At 37.3% G+C, this 9,008-nt stretch overlaps 1 protein-coding gene across 1 annotated transcript in view; it reads right to left on the bottom strand.

The window, feature by feature from the left end:
* MAP3K13 (mitogen-activated protein kinase kinase kinase 13) overlaps window positions 1-6,803 on the bottom strand; it is a 78,902-nt gene extending 72,099 nt beyond the window's left edge. The window contains exon 1 of the mRNA XM_004675057.2: window positions 6,555-6,803. The gene's annotated coding sequence lies outside the window, so the exon portion shown is untranslated. The remainder of the gene's footprint in view (window positions 1-6,554) is intronic.
* Window positions 6,804-9,008: the final 2,205 nt, after the last annotated feature.

The raw sequence follows: 9,008 nt of genomic DNA, 5'->3' as shown, positions 1-9,008 counted from the left end.
AATTATTTTTTCTTTGATAAAATCTGCAAACTCAACACACTAATGCATCAACTAACTTGCTATTTGAAAAATTCTGAAACTAATAATTTTTCAGTTAGCAACTCTCATACAAAATAACAAAATCTTATTTTTTCCAAAGATTGGTTATATCATTTGTGAATGTACTGGGTCTTTGTTTTCTTATTTATATAGTTCATAACACTTCAGTCTGATTTAATAAAAAATAGCAAGTAGTGAGAGATGGTTTAAAAAAAAAACAATATGATGATTTTTGCTTTTTATGAGCAATGATAGTCAGGTCAAGGAAAAGGCTACCTACAACCAAAGTGAGGGGATTATCTGTTGCCATATTCACTATTAGCCCAGACCACCAAATCACTAGTCTCTCTTGATTTCAGAGAGCAGTGACCAAGGCAAATGGCATTTAATGATGTCGGAAGGTAGCAAGGTCAGCCCTCATCAGAACTCTTTCCTGAATATGAGGAAGTCCCTGGACAAACCTGATTTAACTAATCTATGTCTCACCCAGCTATCTCCTTCTGAAATACTTCTGACACTTTTTTTTTGGTCCTTAGCTTTAAAAGCATGCTATGGGATGGGGGCTAGGTGGGGGGAACATCTATAAAAGTTTTATGAAAGAATTGGAATAAAGGCAAATTTAACCAGAATATCTTAGAAATTGTTACTGCCTATCAGTGTTGGCAATAGCCAGATTCCAAAATATTACAACATTAAGAGTTATAAAGGGCAGTTGAGATCACTCAGAACAATTTCATCATCTGATATGTTATAACCTAAGGGAAAAAAAGTAAAAGCTAAGAGAATTGTCTGCTGAGGATGACCTGAAACTGACATATGGGCATTTATGGCTGTAGCCCATCCAACCCTTAATTCACTGCATCGTTGTGTTTTACAAAAGGTAAACAGAAAGCAAGTTGATTGTTATCTATTTTTAGTATAGGTAATCTTCTAGTTAAAGAAAAAAGACCAAAAAAATGGTTTCATCAGGGAACTTCATTATTAAAAGCTGTACTATACTTGAGGATTCAATTTACCCTCTATTTGAGGTATTCTCTATGAACTCCCTACTGAAATATAAAAAAGAAGAAATTTAAGGGTCTTCAGTATTGGCTACAGTGGTAGTCCTCTGCTCAATTCACCTGAGAACTAGAACACATGCCCCTTGTAAACTACTGCTCACTACACAGTGATTCTTGGTGGTGATAATGAGACATCCCCACCTTTGCCCTCAACACATACATCCACTCAGACATTTAGAAGATTTTACTCTAACTCAACAGAAAGCAAAGTTTGGAAAATTTCACAAGCACCTCCTTTGCCTTAGCCTCCATGGGGTGGAAAATCACCAATACTAATAAAAAAAAAAGTATTCACACAACTAAACAAATGTCTATGGAGTGTCCACTCTGTGGCAGGCACAGGATATAAAGTACTGAAAAAAAGTTAATGCTGGCCCTCCCTGGTGGCGCAGCGGGTTAAAGCACAGCACTAAGAAGCTTAAGCCACTTCTGCATGAGTTCGATCCTCTTCTGTCATGGAGGTGACCCACATGGCGCGGCAGACCTCTCCTGACCCTCTCGTTGCTCCCCTTGGCAGTGTACTTCATCCATATGCCTGTTCTGCTCCCCGCTCTGTCTCTGGTGAATCCTCTCACCCTCTGCATCTCTGGCCTGTACCCCAGTTCTGTATGAATAAATAAAATAAATCTTTAAAAAAAAAAAGTTAATGCTAAATATGCGCTTTGAGTTTGAGAATGGAGAAGAAGCTCTTCTTACATACCCAAAGGCCCAGCTTTGGTTAACTACAGATTACTTGGTTTGATGACTGTCATCTCTCTGAGACTTGACTCTAGCCCACCCCCAGCACTCTCTATTCCCCTCCCACTTTCATTTTCTCTTTATCAACTGTCTATACAGAATTTGCTTATTCATTGTTAGTCTTCCTTAGTAAAATAAGCAACTACAAGGGCAAGAAATATCTGGTGTTATTTTTTATACTGCTATGTGCCCAGTACCTAGGACACAGTAAATGCTCAATAATATATGTTGATTAAAGGAATGCCAACACTTTCATACCTGCCAATTCTATTTGACATATCTCTTTTCCATCATGGAAAAGAGTCCATCATTTACCACACAGTCCATCATCCTCTCATGCCCAATGTGTTGGCTTCCATCCTCTAGGGATTCATCCTCATATCCTGATATCATCCTAACATCGAGCAGAGCACAGCCAACCTGACTCCATGATTAGCTATCCCATGATAATGCTCTTTTACTGCAACCTGTTCTCTTCCACTGAATCTGCTGTGCCAATATTTGACCCTATATTACCCTTAACATCCAACTTATCTTACTCTGTCCAGTCCATAGCATTGTTAGAGAAAATCTCATATTCAAGATGGACAGGACCAATTACAATGTATGGCAGGACTCAAAGAGAACATGATTTAAGAATTTAGAGCTGGTTTGAACATTGGGTAAGACAGGTGCTACTGGGTATCTTTGGCTGAGTTAGCAACCTTCCAGAGCCTATCTCTCATCTGGGAATAATAGCACCTCTTTCACTATCAGTAAAATTATATTTTAAATGAAATGATGCATGTTAGTGCCTCTACAGACTGATAGCCATGTAGAGGTATTTAATAAATGATAGTTCTTTCTCTTCCTTTAATTTAACATATTTCACTAACTCTAATGATGCTCACTGGTATAAATCTTCTTAAATTTCTTCTCTTTCCACCTTTCCATATCAATGTGTATTTTCACATAACCTCTCTCCTGATTCAGAAGTTGTATACTCACAATGAAATATACCTTAAAGCTCACTAAGATGGCTCTACTAAGAAAGACAAGTGCTGATGAGGATCTGGAGAAATTGAAATGCTCATTCATTTTACATTGGGAATATAAAAGAATGTAGTGCTTTGAATGACATAAAATAGCTTGACATTTCCTGAAAATTTTAAACAGAGTCATCCTAAGACCTAGCAATTCCACTTCTAGGTATATACTGAAGGGGAAAAAAAGTGTTTACACACTAACATAAATGCCATAGTAGCATCATTTGTATAGTCAAAATGTGGAAACAACCCAAATGTCCATTAACTGTTGAATGGATAAGTAAAATATGATATATTTGTACTATGGAATATTATTTGGCAATCAAAAGCAATGAAGCACTGATATCTGCTTCAACATAGCTGAACTTTGAAAAAACTTATAAAACTTGAAAGAAACTAGTCACAAAGACCATATACTCTATGGTTTCATTTGTATAAGATGATCAGAATAGGGCCTTCCCCGGTGGAGCAATGAGTTAAAGCATAGCACTGTGAAGTTATCCAAAGCCACTGCAGAGTAAGTTTGATTCCTGGCCAGGGGGTTGACCCATATGGCATGGCAGATCTCTCCTGTCCTGCCCACTGCTACCCTCAGCTGTATATTTCAGTGGATCTGTCTGTTTTGCTCCTTGTTCTGTCTCTGGTGAATACTCTCACCCCCCTGCATCCCAGTTATTGAATGCATAAATAAATAAATCTTTCAAAAATGGTCAGAATAGGTTAAACTGTATAAAGAAAGTATATTTACGCTTGCCTGAATGGGGGGTTAATGGGCACGGGGTTTCTACTGATGATGATGAATATATTCTAAATTGATTATAGTGATGGTAAAACAACTCTATGAACACAGGAAAAAGTGCTGAAAAGGGGGTGGGGGCTAGTTCCCTGGGTTATTAATCTGGAAGTTTATTTACATATACCAGTTTGTTCCTGAATCATATCACTATGTATATAGAGTAACATTTTTTACTTCCTTAGGGGGAAAGATCACAGCTTCTAAATCTCTGTCTCTCTCACCACCCATGTACACTAAGAATGCATTCCCTTTTAAATAACTTTCAAAAAAGTAAAACAGTATTTTTGGAGAATTTTAAAAGAGATTTATTTATGTATACATGCAAGAACTGGGGGATAGGCCAGAGGTGCAGGAAGGTGAGAAGATTCACCAGAGACAGAGTGGGGAGCAGAACAGGCAGATCAACTGAAATACACTGCTGAGGGGCAGGTCAGGAGAGGTCTGCTGAGCCATGTGGGTCACCTCCCTGGCCAGGGATCGAACTTATGCTGCAGTGGTTGCAGATAGCTTCATAGTGCTTTAACCCCCTTGCCGCAAGGGAGACCCCTGCAGAATGTTTTTTTATTTCAATCAAAATTGTAAGAGTCAGACTGCCACCTGGCAAACTGGTCATCTGGGCTATCTTGATTCATAGAACTCTCAAACAATAAATTCAACTGTAGCACATAGAGAGAGGGAAGGGAGACAGAGCAGACCAAACTGACCGGTTCTGCCATCCAAAGTAAGTTGTTCCTTTATATACCAGTGGATGTGGCCTCTGGCCCTTAGGAACCATGCTTTTGAGAGTTCTCCAAACATGGCTCTGTTTGACTGACTTTATTTACTAAATAAATTAATTCCTATTTCTGGAGTAGCTTCAAGTTTTAAACAGAAAGCCATCTATTGATAGTCACTGATACACAGGATTTTATTGTTTGATATTAAACAATTAAGAGTTATTGTTTTTTTTCACCACAAGTACACTGTACATAAAAATAAATATTGTCTACAATACAGCTATAGGAGTGGAGAGAGCAAGATTCTATACAGAGTCTGTACCTTGAAGGGATAGAGTTTGATCTGTACACATGTAAAATGTAGACTCTCTCTCTTTTTTTTTAATGAAAATTAATGTTCTCTTGGCAAAATGCACAAAACAGACAGAATGTGATGAATATTTCTCAAAATGAGTTTGATTATATAAACACATTGCAAATACCTTAAGAATTTAGTCTTCTGAATTTAGTTCACTAGCAGTGAACTAATAGTTTCAATAATTTAAAATAACTTTGTAATTGTTACTCTGAACAAAGTCTAAAGATATACAAAAAAGAACAAGTCAAAATGTGCACATATGTATCATTTGTTCAACCCGAAAATGAAAAAATAGCAAAATCATATGAAACTATAGTTGTATAACTAGTTTTAAAAACTATGAAACCATGGTTGTATAACTATATAGGATGATGTTTTGGTTTAGAATCAGACAGAAGTTTCTTCCTTTCTAAAACTCCAGTGAACTCAAATACACTCAGAAAAACAAAATAAATGAGGGTCATGCTAAGATGACAAACAAAAGAAATTTCTAGATTCTTAAGTAGGATCATTTTGAAATGAAATAAGTGTATAGCTTGCATTCATTAGTTTACAGTGATAAAAATAATTCAAAATTATTAGCACAGTAAATGGAAAGTCTTGTTTCATGTGAAAAGATTAGACCATCTCAAAACTGAATATTGATCATGCGAGGCAAACATGACAAGGTTGGATGATAAAAACAACAAACACGTTGCTTTCTCTCTCACTGGAAAGAACAACCAGGTACCCGCAGCAAATAAGAAGAGAAACTTGCTGCAAGGAGGCAGTTGCAAATGCTGTTAGATTATTTGGATTGAAGAGCTGCCCAGAGGCAGGACATGTCCCAATGTCACATCCCTCCTCTTTACTGTCACAACTTTCACCAGAAGAAAACGGAGACTTGAAAATCAAAATCAATCACAAATACTAACTTTTTTGTTGAAACTCCAAGCAAACTATTGAACCAGCTTAACACCTGGAACATACCAGCACTCTTCCATGGTTCCAAACCCAAACACAGTGGAATAAACTACCTTCAGCTGGAAGTTCATCTTAGAAAAATACTCATGTGCATTTCTAAGCTATAGAAATTGGGAATATATTTTTAAAAAGCACTTACAGTTTTCACTAGATATATTTTAAAAATTAGAATTTATGGCTAACTCCCCCTTTTGCCTGTGGTGAGGCTTTTAGGGTTTTGAAAATATAAACAAAACGTACAGAGTGACGTAAAGAGCTACAAATATGTATAAAAATACCACCAGTGCTCCCACAATAAAAGGTTTTGAGAAAAATGGTTGGACAAGTATTCATCTCCCTCAAATCGCTGTCCCCAAGCCACGGACTGTTACACAATCAAGAGACAAAGGCAAGGTGAAGGGTGAGAAACGACAGAAAGGTCGACAGAAGGAAGACAAGCGTTCAGCTCAGCAGGACAGAACCTGCTCATTCTCCCTGGCCGGCTTCTCCCCAGCACCTTTCCGGTGTCCTCGCGTTTCCCCTAACACGACCCACATCGTCTCTCAGAGAAATGAATCTCTCTTTCAGGAAAGCCAAGCCAGCACCCAGAGGTAACGTGCAGAACCTTAAATGAAAAAATGTCCACGTTTAGCAGGCAGACAAGCAAAGGAAAACCAGCTGTCAGTTTCAAAGACTCCCTAGCTGGAACTGGGTTTCAGATTTCTCGTTGCTTCTGTCTCGATCTGTCTGTCTGTCTCGCTCCCGCCGGTTCTCCTACGATAACATCAGCTTCCGATCACCTCAAATCACAAATACAATCTCCATCTGTCCTTACGAAATTAATGCTGATGAAACAGAAAAATAGAGTGGCATACTCACAACAATGAAGAATTCCTACACATGCTGTTCCATTTTCTTGCTTTAAAAAGATGGAAGGTTAATTTAGAGAGCTTTGCGGAATTAGAAAAATAAAGGGGAGGGGGATTCCACCCACACAATCCTCCAGCCCACCGCAAAGGAGCCCGAAGGCTTGCTGACGTCACAGATTCATGAATGGATGTAAATTGGGCTGGTTTAGGATTCCGCACAGACTTCGCTGTGGTGTGTGCCATGAAAAAGAAAGGGAGGGTCCAGAGTAGGCCTAGCCAATAGGCTTCAGGCTATCATGGCCTGCCTTCTTTTAGATGGAATCTGGTCACAGAATAAACAGAGCCTGCCAATCAGGTGTCTGCCACTGCCTTAAGACAAACAGGCAGCTTGAGGAGCAGGAGGAGGAGGGGGAGAGTGGGTTCTTGTGTGTGTGTGTGTGTGTGTGTGTGTTTCAAGCTGTGAGTCGTAAAAATATTATTATTGCAACTGAATGAGGGAAAGCAAAATCGAATATAAAATTTTGGTGGAATCTATACTACCAAAAAGGCATATACAAGAAATCACAATCTTTAATTTATCCAATCTCTTTTCTTTTCTTTAACCTTTTCTTGCTTTTTAGCTATGTGTTGTATATGATATGATAAAAACAAATCAAAGTCAGGGAACAGTTCTAAAGCTAGTCACCATTAGATATAAGCCCTGCACACCAAGATTTAAAAAGCAAAATAGAAGGAAAATATAGGAAAATAATAATGGGACAAGAACCTAACAACTAAGGAAACATACATATTTAAGACTATATTCTATAAATAGCACTGTTTTGTGGAACAATGTCATCTTGCTGACCTTTGTGATGCATCAAAAGTAGGTGTGAAAGAATGATTTACTGCAACATTTAGATAAGGTAGAACACTTCCTTATTGCTTTATTAAACTTCTGACATTTAATTAAAACACAGATCCAATAGGACTTTTACTGATTCTTAGAGCAAATTTTGATTTTAGTAATATGTTTTATTAATAGGAGCAAAAAAGAAGCTGTATTAAATTAACCCAAAGAACTCATGACATTAAAAAGAAATCCTAAAAATATTTTAACAGCTTTCTTGACATGGCCAAACAAAGAACTGCGCATATTTAATGTGTACAATTTGATGGGCATGGAGATACACAACATCTGAGATACCATCACCACAGTTAAGGTAGTAGACATATCCAATGTTTCCCAGAGTTTCCTTCTGTTGTTGTTGTTATTGTTATTTTAAACTTAATTTATGAGATGAACTCTCTTAGCAAATTTTGAAGTGCACAATATCAGGTTATTAACAATAGGCACTATGTCATACAGCAGAGCTCTAAAATTTATCTAGCATGACTGAAGCTTTATACTAACTGAATAACAACTCCCCATTTTATTCTATCCCAGCCCTGACAACCACTAGTGTATTTTCTGCTTCTATCAGTTTAACTATTTTAAATAGCTCCTGTAAATAGATTCATAAAATATTTATTTGTGACTAGCTTACTTTACTTACATGATGCATTCTAAGTTCATTTATGTTGTCACAAAAGGCAGAGTTTCCTTTTTAAAGGTAGAATAATATTCCACAGTGTATATATGCACATTTTTTAAATCCGTTCATCTGTTACTGGACATTTGGCTTGTTTTCTTCTTGAGTATTGTAAATAGCTGGATGGGTGTGCATATCCTAGAGACCCAGATTTCAATTCTTTTGGATATATGTAATACCCAGATGTGAGATTGTTGGATCACATGGTAATTCTATTTTTTATGCTACAAGAAAGTTGCATACTGTTTTCCATCATTGCTATTGACTAGACTATTGGCTAGGCCTACTCTGGGCGCCCCCCCCCCTTTCTTTTTCATGGCACACACCACAGCGAAGTCTGTCTAGAATCCTAAACCAGCCCAATTTACATCTATTCATGAATCTGTGACATCAGCAGGTCTTCCGGTTCCTTTGTGGTGGGCTGGAGGGTTGTGTGGGTGGGATTCCCTTCCCCTTTTTACATCCCTACTAATAGTGTACAAGTCTTCTATATCCTCCACAAACTTTTTATTTTTCTATTTAAAAATCTAGCCATCCTAAGAGGGTGAGGTGATATTTCATTATGGCTTTTATTTACATTTCATTGATAATGATGTTGGACATCTTTTCATATAGCTATTGGCCATTTGTATGTCTTCTTTGGAGGAATGTCTGTTCAAGTCCATCTTGCCTTTTGTCTTGGCACTGATTTTTTGGACATGACACTGAAAACACAGGTAAAAAAAGCAAAAAAAAGACAAAGAGGACTACATTACACTAAAAAAGCTTCAATCAACAGAATAAAGAGGCAACTTGTAGAATGGGAAGAAACATTTGTAAACCATATACCTGGTAAAAGTTTAATTTTCAAAATATAAAAGGACTCATACAATACAACTCAATAGCAAAAAACA

This window comes from Condylura cristata, unplaced genomic scaffold (assembly GCF_000260355.1).
Source record: "Condylura cristata isolate star-nosed mole 26May11 unplaced genomic scaffold, ConCri1.0 scaffold00003, whole genome shotgun sequence".
Classification (NCBI taxonomy): Eukaryota; Metazoa; Chordata; class Mammalia; order Eulipotyphla; family Talpidae; genus Condylura; species Condylura cristata.
This window is presented reverse-complemented; position numbering and strand designations above follow the sequence as displayed.